The sequence below is a fragment of the Larimichthys crocea genome, unplaced genomic scaffold (assembly GCF_000972845.2).
Source record: "Larimichthys crocea isolate SSNF unplaced genomic scaffold, L_crocea_2.0 scaffold374, whole genome shotgun sequence".
NCBI lineage: Eukaryota > Metazoa > Chordata > Actinopteri > Sciaenidae > Larimichthys > Larimichthys crocea.
Genome location: NW_020854910.1, coordinates 45,497 through 59,052, shown reverse-complemented (window position 1 = coordinate 59,052; position 13,556 = coordinate 45,497).

Sequence of the window (13,556 nt, the reverse complement as noted above, 5' to 3'; positions counted from 1 at the left end):
TCAGAATCAGCCTTTATGAGATAGTATTTTAGAATTTTGAGCCATCTCGCCACTGCTAGTTGCTGATTTCAACCCACCCGAGCCTCAACTATGAAGACGTGCAAAAGAGCCGGCGTGTGTAAACGGCTTGTAATATGACTGTTTTTATTTTCAGGTGATTCTGTAAATTGAGACCCTAAATCTGACACACTGGATCTTTAAGTAACAAAAAAAAAAAAGGAAGTGCAAAAGTTCCTGGTTAACTGTGGTTAAAAGTGTTGCCTACCGGCCGACCTGGTAGTACTCGGATGGGGGACTACCTGGGAAGACCAGTACTACAAGTGTTTTGTCAATTCTTACCCAGACAGCAGAGGGCGCTGCTGGACAACTCTGATACAACCATGTGGCTTTTTGATGGGCTGATGCAGCTTGACCTCATTTAGGTAACGGGCTGTATTGAAATATGACAATTAGTGGATTACTAAAAATCTTTGCCAATATATTAGTATATTATTAAAGAATTATATTTAGAATAGCATTAGACATCTAATAAGATGGAAGGTTCATGCTTGATGTTAGAGAGCTGTACATTTCTTGCCTCCACTTCTTTTCCTACCACATTTCTTGCCAGAGTTTTTGATACATATATTACACTGGATCTGAACACAAAAAGACACACAAACACAGCATGGTCAAATCTTTATTTAATGATAACTCAATAATGTTTTTTTTTTTTTGTTTGTTTGTTTTCAAGATAAATGAACTTAATAACCCGTAGTAAAAAAGTAGCTAAACTGACAGGGAGCTTATGCACCTCCAGTCCTCTAATGTGGGACAGACGAGCTTTCTGACCTACTGGCAGTGCGTCACATGCTTCACAGTGCTGCTTCCACAAGCTAATGTTCTTCGCGTCACCTGAACGCGAGCTCAAGAGATCCCCAAGAGTAAAAAACAAAACAAAAACAGAGCAGGAACCTGTAGCAACTGATAACTACAAATAAGTCATGTTTCACCACACTAATTCCAACCATTATTACATGTACAGGATGTATCTGTTGAGCGCGTAGAACTCTTGAAGATGCTGTATCTACATCAATAACAGTTTTTACTCGTCATTATCTGATCTGTTATAAGTTGCTACTGCGAGTCTCAAAATTACAAATTTACAGCTTCCTCAAGTCCAAGACGACGACAGACAATACTGGCCACAGAGAAAGAAAAAAAGCCATGTTAATGCACATGCGTGTGGTTTCTCATTCATACCAACAGTTATGTCAAGTGATGAGTTGGATGAGGATTGTCCTGCTAGTACCTTTTGTGTAATTCTATTATTACCCCGCCTGGTTATGAATGCATCTGTTGTCTCAACAGTCCTGATCAGTTTCAGTATGTCAGGGCCCTCAGAGAAACTTCACAACTCTGAGGCACCGCAGAAGAAACTGACTGAAAATGTAGAAATTAAAGTTCATCACTTTTTTTTGTTTTTTTGAGGTGACAGTTGTAGTTAAGACTGAACTCTTGTTAAGATTTAGCTCGAAAGCTAATAAGCGACAGAATGGGGAGAATACAGAATGCAGAAGAGCCAGAAAAGCTAATTGCAAAATGCAAATACATTAATCACCATACACCACACACACACATCTGTTAACACTGGGCTTCAGAGGTGTGTGTTTCACCAAATAAAGTTCAGTTTATACAGTTTTTAAAAAGCAAAGTGGTGGTAACAACATCATAATGTAAACATTAATGAGCAGTTCATGACAGTATTACCTGTCAGGACAAAAAAAGAGACTCACATACGTACAAGTGTTAAACCAGCTAACAGCCTGATGAATACAAGAAGACATGACAGGCGACACCCTATCTCCTTAAACTACACGGCAACTCTTATTGAAGGGACCCACCGGATAAGGCCTGAGTCATAGGTTAAATAACAGTTGCTTCAGTTGATTTTCCTCTGTTCAATAGCCCAAGTAGTTAGCCCTGTTTTGTTTTTTTTCATATTTTTTTTTTTTTTTTTTTTTTTTTTTACAAGCCAACTTACATGATGGTGGAAGATGAAGACCCTCAGATTACCCACGGGGCCAGAGTGTGTGTTCTACAATCAGATGAAGAAGCATTTATTTGCTTCAGTAAAATGTCAAACAACAACAGTTCTTAGCTACACTACAAACGCAGACGAGCAGGCAGAGTACAAAAACTGAAAGAATCCCGGTACAACACTGTTAGAAGTTACAGGAACGACACTGTTGCGACGCCTCATCTCCCAATGTAAGCAGTACACACCAGGCTCGCCTGTGAAAACGCGAGTTAAGGCGAGCGTTGACTTGGCTACATGAAACAGCAGTTGAGCCAATGAGGAGCCACGGCGTCAAAATGACCACGGGACCGAGTACACGCCGCGGTGTGTGTGAACTTACAGCTGACAGACAGGACAGACGGATGTCAGCACCCTCGCAAAAATGAACAGTTGGAAACTTCCGACAAATGGATTTTTAAAAGTCGTTTTCCCTTCCAGTCCGTTCCTCTGCGGGAGGAAACACAACATGACGGTAAGAATGATGCTGCATTCATGTCAGTGGGAGACTAATCGCATCTAATCACTCCTGAACAGGATTTTTATCGCGCCTGATCAGCTTCATCTTACAGAATACACGAAACTACGTTCAAAAAAAATGAAACAGACCACAAGTCTCCTTCGCTGCACAAAAACACGACATTTCATTTCTTACACTTCAAAATAATATTTCCTTCAATTCCCTCTTCCAAATTCACGAGCCATATCATTTAATGGATAATCTGAACAGCAGGAAGTTCATATCTCCTGTCTTTTCCCACGGACACGAATGCCCATTCAACACTTTTGTTTCTCTCTCCGTCTTAGAAATGCTCTTCTCAGGTCATCGCAGCACCCTCGGTTGCTTGCCTTCCCAAGTCCCCATAACCTTCTCCAAAATCCCTGAGAGCGGTTGAAGCTCTTGATCAATATCACTTCGGGATGAATGTACGAGCTTCGAAACACGCTTGCGGTGGTCGCTCACATGCTACCACTCCGGGTTGTAGTCGTTGGCGACCGTCTGAGATGATCTCGTGGCCGGGCCGGGCGGGGGCTTGTCGTCTGGTCGTGTCATCGGGGGCCGAGCTGTTTGCCTTCGCTCATCCCTCGCAGACGTGGACGACCACGCCTGGGGTGGTGGGCGTGGCCGGGTGGAAAGCTCATACTTCTCTCCTGGGAATGGAAACAATAAGAGCGGTGCGTCAGGTGATTTCACATGATGGCTTTCTGTATAATTATCAAGCCTCCGACGTCACGAAGCGGTGTGCGTCGCTGTGCTCCTTAAGCTGGGATGCAGCTGTGACCGCGCCACTGGAGACCTGATATTGACTGATTTCATGGGCACACATAATTGAAGTCTTTCTCTTACATCAGTGAGGAGTCACTGCTGACGAATCACACTTTGCCTATGAAAAGAGGTATTTTTTTAGCTTTCTTAAACAAAGCTCAACGCCCGGTTGGTTGTTACTTACCGGCTAGCTCCTATTTGTTTCCACTACTCGTGTTCATGGATGACCTTGTGTCAGGACGTACAGGCCCCCCCCCCCACGATGAATGACGCACAGCTACGTGCCCCCCAGGTAGCTTTGATGCTAATATCTTAGACTCAAGCCTAACATTCAGATGCCACAACCAAGCACAGGCCAGAGGGATTAACTTTTGGATGTCTGTGTCTGTGCAGACAAATCCTGGGCGGGTCTGGACGGGTTGCCTTGGAGGACAGAGTGAGATTTTTTTTTTTTGATCGCTTCATTAAAGAAATGGAGATAAATAAAGCTAAAAAGAAGTGGAGTAATCCTTTATCAATTTTCACTTTGGAAACTGACGGGCTGTGCACATCAGACGCACAGAGCGCACATCTTTTACAATGTAAGGATGCTGTGTGTGTGTGTGTCAGACTCCGTAAACATACAGTCCCAGCTTAGCGATGCGCACCACAGCCGGTCGTAGTTGATGACCGGGTGGGTCCGAGACTGTTCCCAGCCGACTGGAGGGGATGGCGGGGAGCGAGATCAGGAACTGCTTGTCTAGGTTTCGGGGGGCTCCTAAGCGAGGACTCCATATGTGGACAGACTGCAGACAAGAAGGAAGGCGTGATTTGAATGTAAGGTGTCTCAAAAATACCAAAGCTATCAATATTCATTAAATAATCTATAAATCAAACATATCTGAGCAAGGTTCTGAACCCGAACTGATCCCAGGGGCTGCCCATCACTCCACCAACTGTTACTTTAACCTACTTTAGTTACTGTATCTACTGTATATATTTTATACAAACCTGTTCATGTAATAATTTCATAAATGCCACAGAATACTGAAAACTTGGGACTTCCATACAGACTGGTGTGTGTGAGACACAAGGAGGAAGGAGACGTCACCTGGGCGAAAGTACAGTCTTCATCTCTTTGCCGTTGGAAGTCGTCTTGTGGAGTCGGGAGTCTCGCCTCGGCAGCAGCCAGAGCATCGCTGAAACTGCCCTGACCCGCCGGAAAACGACTTGACGTACTGAACTGCACCTCCGGTCGAATGAGCGGCGGCCACAAAGGCTTCAAAATGGCCTGGAGGAAACACAGAGAGGGAGGAGAGAGGGGGCAGGAGTGATGATTTATTAATTAAAAGCGGACAATGGAGAGCCGTTTCTGCACCATCTCCTCCAGTCCACTCCCATTTGCTCCCTTCTGCTCTTCTTCCTTTTCTTATCTATACATACAAACATGTGGGCCAGAGGTCAGGCCATGAATACAGATATGAGACTTGAAAGTTGCTTGAATAAAATTTTTAAAAAATAGCTTCTATACCCAGACTACTATTCTGTCCCTCGCCTTCGCTCAAGCAGCCTGCCAGCCTGTGTGTTGTGCGTCAGCGCAGCATAGCTCTGGCCTCAATTTCAGATGACCAATTCTTGTCACCGACGCTAATTAAGAGAGTAAAATAATAGACGGTGCGGGACCTTGGCCACTATTTCCAGCGGACCCACACACACAACACCCACACACACACAACACACACGGCTGACAGAAGTCCATTAACACAGACCACACACTGTTTGTTTAATCCAAACGGTCGCCCTTTGTGGAAACCATCTATCAAAAGGCAGGACCACTTAGCTGCTCAATGTGAGGCCTGTGAGGTTAGTGTGTGCACACACCAAGGGACTGAATGATGAGCTGCCAACGCGCCCCGGCAGCCTCGTGCCTGAGTGCAGGGTTCCCCGCATTAATGACCACGTCTACATGGCCTCGGTTACCTCTGTTTCTGTTCTGTGCTTCAGCTGCTGTGACGCAAAAAGCCTTTGTTAACCCCCGCAATTAACATCAGGGTCCCGAGTCAGGTTGGACATGCCGTCCAATGTCATTTTTGTCTCTGGCCATAAAGGTGTTATTAGTGCAGAGACTGGAGGAGTGGAGGGTGAACCTGTTCCTCATACGTCCACTAGAGGCTGGCTCCAGAAGGAGTCAGTCTCCATAAGTCCCCATGTTTCACCGCAGAAAAAACTGTTTACAGCTGGTACAATAAAACTGTTTGGTTCTGTAGCTAAATTTCCCCGTTCATGACAAACTGTACTGAGGGTGAATTTATAGAAACTCACCGGTTCAGGTTATATTAAGTCTTAGAGTTATGCAGGATTACGAGCATGGATGTCAGTGTGATGTAGGCAACATGGCGTACGGATACATTCTTCTTCCTGCCAGGGGTTGATTTATGATTAGTGCATTGAAATATTAGGATATAAATTGATAACCCATAATAGAGATATTTGACCTCATATTTCATATAGACATGTATCACATTGTTCTAGAATGTTATTTGAATTAATTATAGATAATGTTATCAAGCATTTGGTCTCCCTTTTTTTTTTGATTGGATCACCTCCACATTTCTTTCTGCTTATGAGTAAAAGAGATTACTAACTTGATATGTGGTCACAATTAAGCCTGGGTTTTTTTGTCTGTACTCTGCCAAAGATTGAGGTTCTTTAGTCCCAACAACAACAACCACTACCGATTCCATGTCTTCCGTCTCTCAGCTCAGGTCACATTCAAAAACCAACTGTTGCACTCATCACAGTTTGACATGCTCAGATCAAATCGCATTTCACGAGTCATTCTTCTTTCCTGCAGTGAAACAGGCAGCGTATTGTACCCACTGGACTGCACTGCAGCACAGGAGCAATCAGTGGCTGTGGACTAGTGCAGTGAAGTCATGATGAAGTCAAACGGAGGGAAGAGTTACTCAGCTTGGCCTTAGGAGGTCTTCAAACTGTTCTTATTGGCACAAAAACCCACAACACGGCAACTCACCTCACCCCCTGTGGTTCTGTTCTCTCTGAGAAAATTCTGCAATTCGTGTTTGTCCAATCACGGTTTCCCTTCCCAGAATCCTTGAGAAGGGGACTTCCGGCAGGGCGTCAAAGAAAAAATCCACAAGACGTTTAACATGCAGAGCTGACTGATGTTTGTATTATGAATGTACCCAAAATCAAGTGGTGGAAACAATTCCAACATTGTTTTCCCTTAAAAGTTTTCATGGGACTGATTTACTGCACATGATGACCCCAAGTATGTGACATCATCTTGTGTTACCCACAAATTCACTACAAGTTTGATAGAGACGTGTATTGTTGATCATGTATGGTCCAACGTGGGAGGTTTTGTTCTGCTTCAAGCGAAACGATGACATTGGCATCAATTAATCTGCAAACTTTGCCTCTTCTAAAAAAGGTGTTACATGTTCTGTTCAGCTTCTCAAATGTCTGAACATACACTCGGTATATTTGGACTTGAACTCATTTCCTAAATTCTGCCAGAGTCTCAAGAGGGAGACATTTTTAAAGAAGAGGGCTCACATTTGAGGGCCGCCGAAGCCTTGAATATCCTGACTTTTAGTCCAAATAGTGTCCAGGTTCCAAGCAAAAACCCTGGATCCTACATTCCCCCTACGCAACCCAATAGGCAATATTCTCGTCATTAAACCCTCCCCTGCCTGTTGAACGCCCACGTCTTTCAAAACTCCATTGCCCCGGTTTTATGGTTGCAGCTTATTGTTGTAAATTCTTCAGCCTCCAACCTCAAGCGTTACATCACTATGGACATCATCAGGGCTTTATTTGCTATATTCAATGTAACCCACAGTGCGACGTAGGTTTCTGCGTTTAAGGACCCGGTTTGCAAAAAGCAGCAATAGAACTAGGACCGCCGTCTTACCTGAGCCTCAGCGGCCTGCTCACCTTCCTGGTGGTCACCGCGGCGACCAGGCAGAAGTCCGGTTCCACTTGGTGGTTTGCTGTGCATGACGGGCGACTTCCGAAGAGCCGAAGCCTTTTCCCTGATACGAGTTCAGAGCGCAACGGGATGTCGAAGACGGTCCTCCGCGGCGGTGGGGATGACGATGGCGATGATGTGAAGCGGAAGGGGGAATCGGGGGATCGGAGGAGCGTTGCCCTTCCCCCTGGTTGAAAGACGGGAAGAAATAATCATAGATGGTCCTTAACAGGAAACAGGTCAGTTTTTAGTGGGACACGTGATCTTCTCTGTGGTGAACCGGTTTCTCTTCTTTGCCCTACAGTCGTCTCGGTCAACCACATATAACCTCCTAACCCCATTCCAAGGTTATCTATCCGGATCCTCCTGCTGCAACACTTGCAAACGAGAGACAAAATCCCTGCGCTCAGCGTGTGGAGCACTTAATATTCGGTGCTGGAGTCGGTGTCGGCGCTCAGCCTGCAGCAACCTGAAGCGAAACTGAAGGGAATTTTCCAGAGCTTTTGGGGTGGAGGCTGAAAATGTTCATTCAGCCTCTTTTTAAGCTCATCTCTCTCCCTCTTCTTCTGCTCCACAGCCTCTAAATGAGCCCCTGCCAGCGAGACGCATTTACCAACAATCTCCTCCCTCTCCCCGTGCTGCTCTCATTCATTCGTTCTGTTCCTGCCCACGCCAATTGAGCTGTGTGGCGAGGGAGGGACAGCTTCCTTTTTTATTTTTTTCCTCCTTCCTATCCCGATTAAGATACTAGGGCAATGCTGACTAATCAGGGACGGAAGAAAGGCAGCGTGTTGTGTGTGTGTGTGTGTGGCAGAGAGAGGATGTTGAGTGAGAGACACTGAGAACATGGCAAGTAATTGACCATTACCACTGAGCAACCTGACGCATTAATCTGCTTTCTGTTGACAGTTCACAGCTCGAGACAAAAATCCTTTGTTGTTGAATGGAAAATATGTGTGTGACAATGAGCCTTTCACCTCCTGATTCTCTGCCACATGCCAAAAGCGGATCACCTGACTCTCGTGGGTTGCACAGAGACGCCGTGGAAACAGGAAGGAAGGGGAAGGAACCACACATTTCACTCTTAGTAAATTAGGAATGTTAATGAAGGAGACAGGACCCAGCAGACAAAGGGAGGAGGAGCGAGGGAGGGAGAGAGAGTCCGGGAGATAGGAGGACATCTGGACAGCAGACAAAAAAGAGGGGAGATAGGAGATAGGCAGGGAATAGGAGGTACATAGAAACGGACAAAGAAAAAAAAAAAAAAAAAAAAAAAAAGATGAGAGAGAAGAAAAAAAAAAAGAGAGAGACATGACTGGTAGGAAGCATGAGGGATGGAGGGATGAGGGAATGGAAAAGCAAGAGGTTGGAGAGGTTCCGGGCTGGTGTGCTCCTGGAAGTCTTGCAGTTTGATTAACATGCTTTTATGAGGATAAATAGCCAGGCGCGCTTGAAGTGGAAGGGGGAAGTGTTGGAGAGAGCGGTGGTGTTTCAACGATTTCTTTTTTTTTTTTTACCTATCCCTGACTTGTGATGTTTTTTCGAACAGCAGTGGGCGGGGCATTCTACATCGAAGGCCAGGTATGACGTCATCAGAGAGTTTATAAGTAGTGAAGCATTCTTCACTTTGCTGAGGTTGTTTGCCAGATTTTGAACAGGTGATTCAGCATCGTGAGCGAAAGAGGACAGTGCACCATGTCTTGGACTGATACAATTCGGACACACATTGCAAATATCACGGGCCGGACAGAGGAAGAGGACTTCGCAGACAAGTGGAGAAGCTGCAGGGTCAGCTCCAAACAGTCAACTCCAATTTAGCACATGTGTTCACAAACCTGGAGTCAAAGGAAATCTTCAACAATAAGCTCAAGGAACAGCTTGTGTCTGTTACAAAGGAGCTTTTTGAGGATAAAGAACGGAGTCGGCAACAAGAAAAGTTGTTACCGCGAAGAAGAAGAGCCCACACAGATTTGAACATCAAAATAAAGACAGAACAAGAAATTACAGGACGAGTTAGAGGATGCACAGAAAGAGATTAGGAGCATGCAAGATAACCACATCATAATGACACAGCTGTTCGCAGAAGTTATGGAAAAATACTCTGCAGAACGAGAGAAAAATTCTGAACTAGAGGAGGCGCTGAAGCAGAAAGACCTCCAGCTGAAAAGTGTCCCTGAAAAATTAGAAGAGGTAAAACAGCCTTCACTTAGCCCAGGAGAGGATGCAGAGGAGCAGCCTCCTGTTTCAGATGAAACAGATGTGGACCGGTCCACATCTGTTTCACCAATCCCAGAAGAGAAAGCAGAGGAGCAGCCTTCTGTTTCAGATGATGTCGAGACATTTTCAGAGGACACAGACACTGACGACAGACGGCCCCTTCTACCTGAACCGGATTTTGACCAGCACCTAACTGTTAGGATAAGGAAAAGGGTTCGAGACTTTTTCAGAGGTCTGTTGTAACCGGTGTCCCCAGGTAAGTGGGACCGATAACTAATTTAGTCAATTACTTAAAACTGGGCAATATCAGAATTCTAGGTACGACTACGGAGCCTGAAGTAATAAAAGGTCAGCAGAGAACACAAAACAGGTAAGTTTAACATGTGTATATATATATATATTGTACAAAATCATAAACAAACATTTACACTCCCTGCCTATCTAAGCCGGCTTCCTAAGTGCACAGGTGCACGATACTGGGCCCAAAATAAATAATTTTCAAATTGTCCCTCAGCAGAATTTAAAGAAAATAAAGCTGCTTCCTTGAGTCCATGAAAGTTGGTGATGTGTGTGTATGTTAAAGTATGTATGTTCTCTTCACTACCCGGGTAGGTTTACGTATGATCTTATCTGGATTTTAAACAGGGAAATGGGATGGTGATGGGTCGAAAGATGCCACGGCTGGCCACACCAGGCTCTCCGTCCGGTCACCGCCTCGCCACTGACCGTCAGGATCAGGCTCAGAAGATCTCTCTCTAAAAAACCAATCTATGCATACAGTACAGAATGCATTAGTCGCTATTACCTCATTTATGTTTAGATCCAATTAATGTATCTCTATCATTTAAATGTCAAATCAAGTAATAACCATTTGTAAAGGATATAAATATTCTAATCATTATGTAAATGAATAGATACACATCACATCACTTAAGATACGTCACTTCCAATGGACAATTATTCAATCAGTCAATCATGTACTTCCATCTCACAGCATAGAAATGAGATTATGAAAGTTATATAGAATTAATATATCTAATTATGTTTTTAACCTTTAAGCCTATTTATGCATCTTAATAACATTTTAACCATCACATTTTAATATATTCATTCTATTAACAGTTAAGATGAACTTCTATTTCTATATTTATATTAAACATATATTGGCAATTAAATGAAACTAAATCACCATCGTCTTAACTGTGATAAACAAAAGGGTAATTACTGTTACAGAGGTGACTTAGCTGAGTTAGCAGCAGAGGTAACCAAAGCAAATCACATTTACATAGCTAGCGATTAGCATGTGGCTAGCGCTGATTAGCATGCGGCTAGCGCGATTGCAATCTTTTATAAACATTTAAAACACATGAAACAATCTGAATCCGTGTCTATATGATACCAAACACTAAACTTAGGGTCACAACTCTGATTGGTTTTATAAGAATTTAAATAAGAAAGTACAATACGGTATAATGACGCTAGCACAGTTAGCATGACACAGCATTAGCATCCTTACCGGAGCTATCTTGGTGAACACGCACAATTTGTGCAGCTCTGCTCTCTCTTTCTCACAGCTTTTCAACCAAACAAACAATATACATATTTAAATGTATTATTTATTAATTCACTTGGTATGGGATTTTTTGTTTTCTATCCCTCAGAGGTATTTTCATACCAGTCTTTGGCAATGTCTCCAGCGGAAGAAAGAAAGCGCGAGTGTCTCTTAATGATTCACAGTGGCGTATGCGCCACCCTCTGGTGGAGTAGAGGACTGCACTCCACACTTATGCTGTATTATTTATTGACGCTTGGCCAAGGAGAACTAGAGACACTCTCAAAGTACACCTGAAGTGCTTGAGTCGGCTCGTCGATTCTGACAACTCGTGATGGTGGAATACTTTAAACCCAAGATCACCCACCCAAATACTATACGCCCCAGAATTAGTCAAAGAGAATGTCTTTACTCTTGGAGGTGTTATTGTCAAATATTCTAGTCTGGGGACACAGATGTCCTTACGCAGATTGGAACGTCAACAACAAGCTATCTATTATGCTAGGAAAAGCAACAGGCCTCTTCGACCCTGGCCACCACAGTGTTGAGATATGGTGGCACCTAGTCAAAGACAAACAATTAATACTGCCGAGGACCACAAGGCTCACACGTGACATCAAGTAACCTAAGAATCAACGTAATAAACTTTCGCCCCCTTTCAAAATAAAACACAATACGCAGTTCATGTAGCTTTTTACAACTTCACATCAACGTTCGTCATGACCGGTGGCACCAGGTGATAAAGATCGATCAAGGGTCTCAACGAGAGACTATTGTTGAAGTGGAACAACACACCAATCATTTATGACACAACAGATGCTTTTTATAAATCTCCTCCACGTCGGAGAAGCAAATCAGCTGTTTGTTGTTGTTGGTTTCTTTATACAAAGTTTATCGCGGGGTCTCGGTTATGTCCAGGATTCTCGCGCTGATCTCGTGATCTCGCGTGAATATGGCCGGCTCACTCCGCTGCCGTTCCGCTGCCGTTTCGCCTCCTGTGTGAGCTCTGCAGGTTAGACAATGGAACCCTGACTGCTATTAGGTATCAGAATGAAATCCTTGGACCCATTGTCAGACTCTACGCTGGTGCAGTGGGTCCTGGGTTCCTCCTGGTGCACGACAATGCCCAGCCTAATGTGGCGAGAGTATGCAGGCAGTTCCTAGAGGGACGGCAATTGATACATTGACTGGCCCCTGTGCTCGCGTGACTAAAATCCAATAAAACACCTCTTGGTCATTATGTTTTGGTCCATCCGATGCTGCCTGGTTGCACTTCAGACTGTCCAAGAGCTCATGATGCCCTGGTCCATCTGGGAGAGATCCCCCAGGACACCATCCGTGTCTCATGGGAGCATGCCCCGACGGTTGTCAGCATGCATACAAGCACGTGGAGGCCATACAAACTACGGTCCATATGAGTTGCTACAAAGACATTTTGGCAAATGGACTAGCCTGCCACGTCATTTTTTTGCTTTGATTTTGTGTATATATTTTTTTTTTGCATTAACTTTTATTCTTTTTATCTAGCTATTCTTTTACATTTGAATGAGTTTTACTATCTTACATTATTCCTTTTAATGGATTTTATTTTTATTCATTTATTTTTTGTTCTATTCTATTTTTATTTTTTACTTTAGTGTTTTTTTAACCTGCCTCCATGTTTCCTCACTGCAACATGATGACATGGGCTTCCCCAGTTTTGCATACAGTGCTTTGTTTATGATGGGTAGGGTGGGTGTTGAGGTGGAGGGTCGGGGTGGGCGTGGGAGGTGTCAGAGTTTTATTGTGTGAAGCACTTTGTGTGTACACGTTTTGCATGAAAAGTGCTGTAATGTTTCAGGTTGTGTTTGTCACTGTCAGAGAGGTATTATTTCACTATTCTGTTTATTATTGAGGTTATAGTTTGTAGTGGTGTTCTTATCTATAGTGCTACTGAGAGTGTTTTTCAAATTTGTGGCCACCCATATTATCCATTTACATACATGAGGAGGCGCGATAATTTAGAAACACCTTTCAATGTAATGTACTCCTGTATAACAGCACACTATGATCATAATAATACACATAATAATTAAATGAATTCCTATTACAGCACTAAGTAGCACCTCACCCAATATTTCGGTTATTTTAGTGAAACTGGATCAGATATGGAGAAATATTTTCTGCTCCAGCTGCTGCACATCAACCCTCAGTCAAAATGATCACTGCTCCTCAAACGTGGGGACAAGTTTCAACTGGTGATATGCAACAAGCTCCCCTGCGGAAAGATCTATTGTTTTGATGAATACTGGATGTAGAAATATTTGATACGACCTTAATACTTAGTTTTGATGAAAATAGTTCAACTATGAGGTCGCAGGAGTGTAACTTAAAACTAGACTCCTACTCATGTTATTGCTTGGCCTCTGTTATTGTTGCTTCAGACATAGAAAAAGAAACCAATTGATGTGATGTGTGATAATGATATACCAACAAGGCAAAAGAAACATTT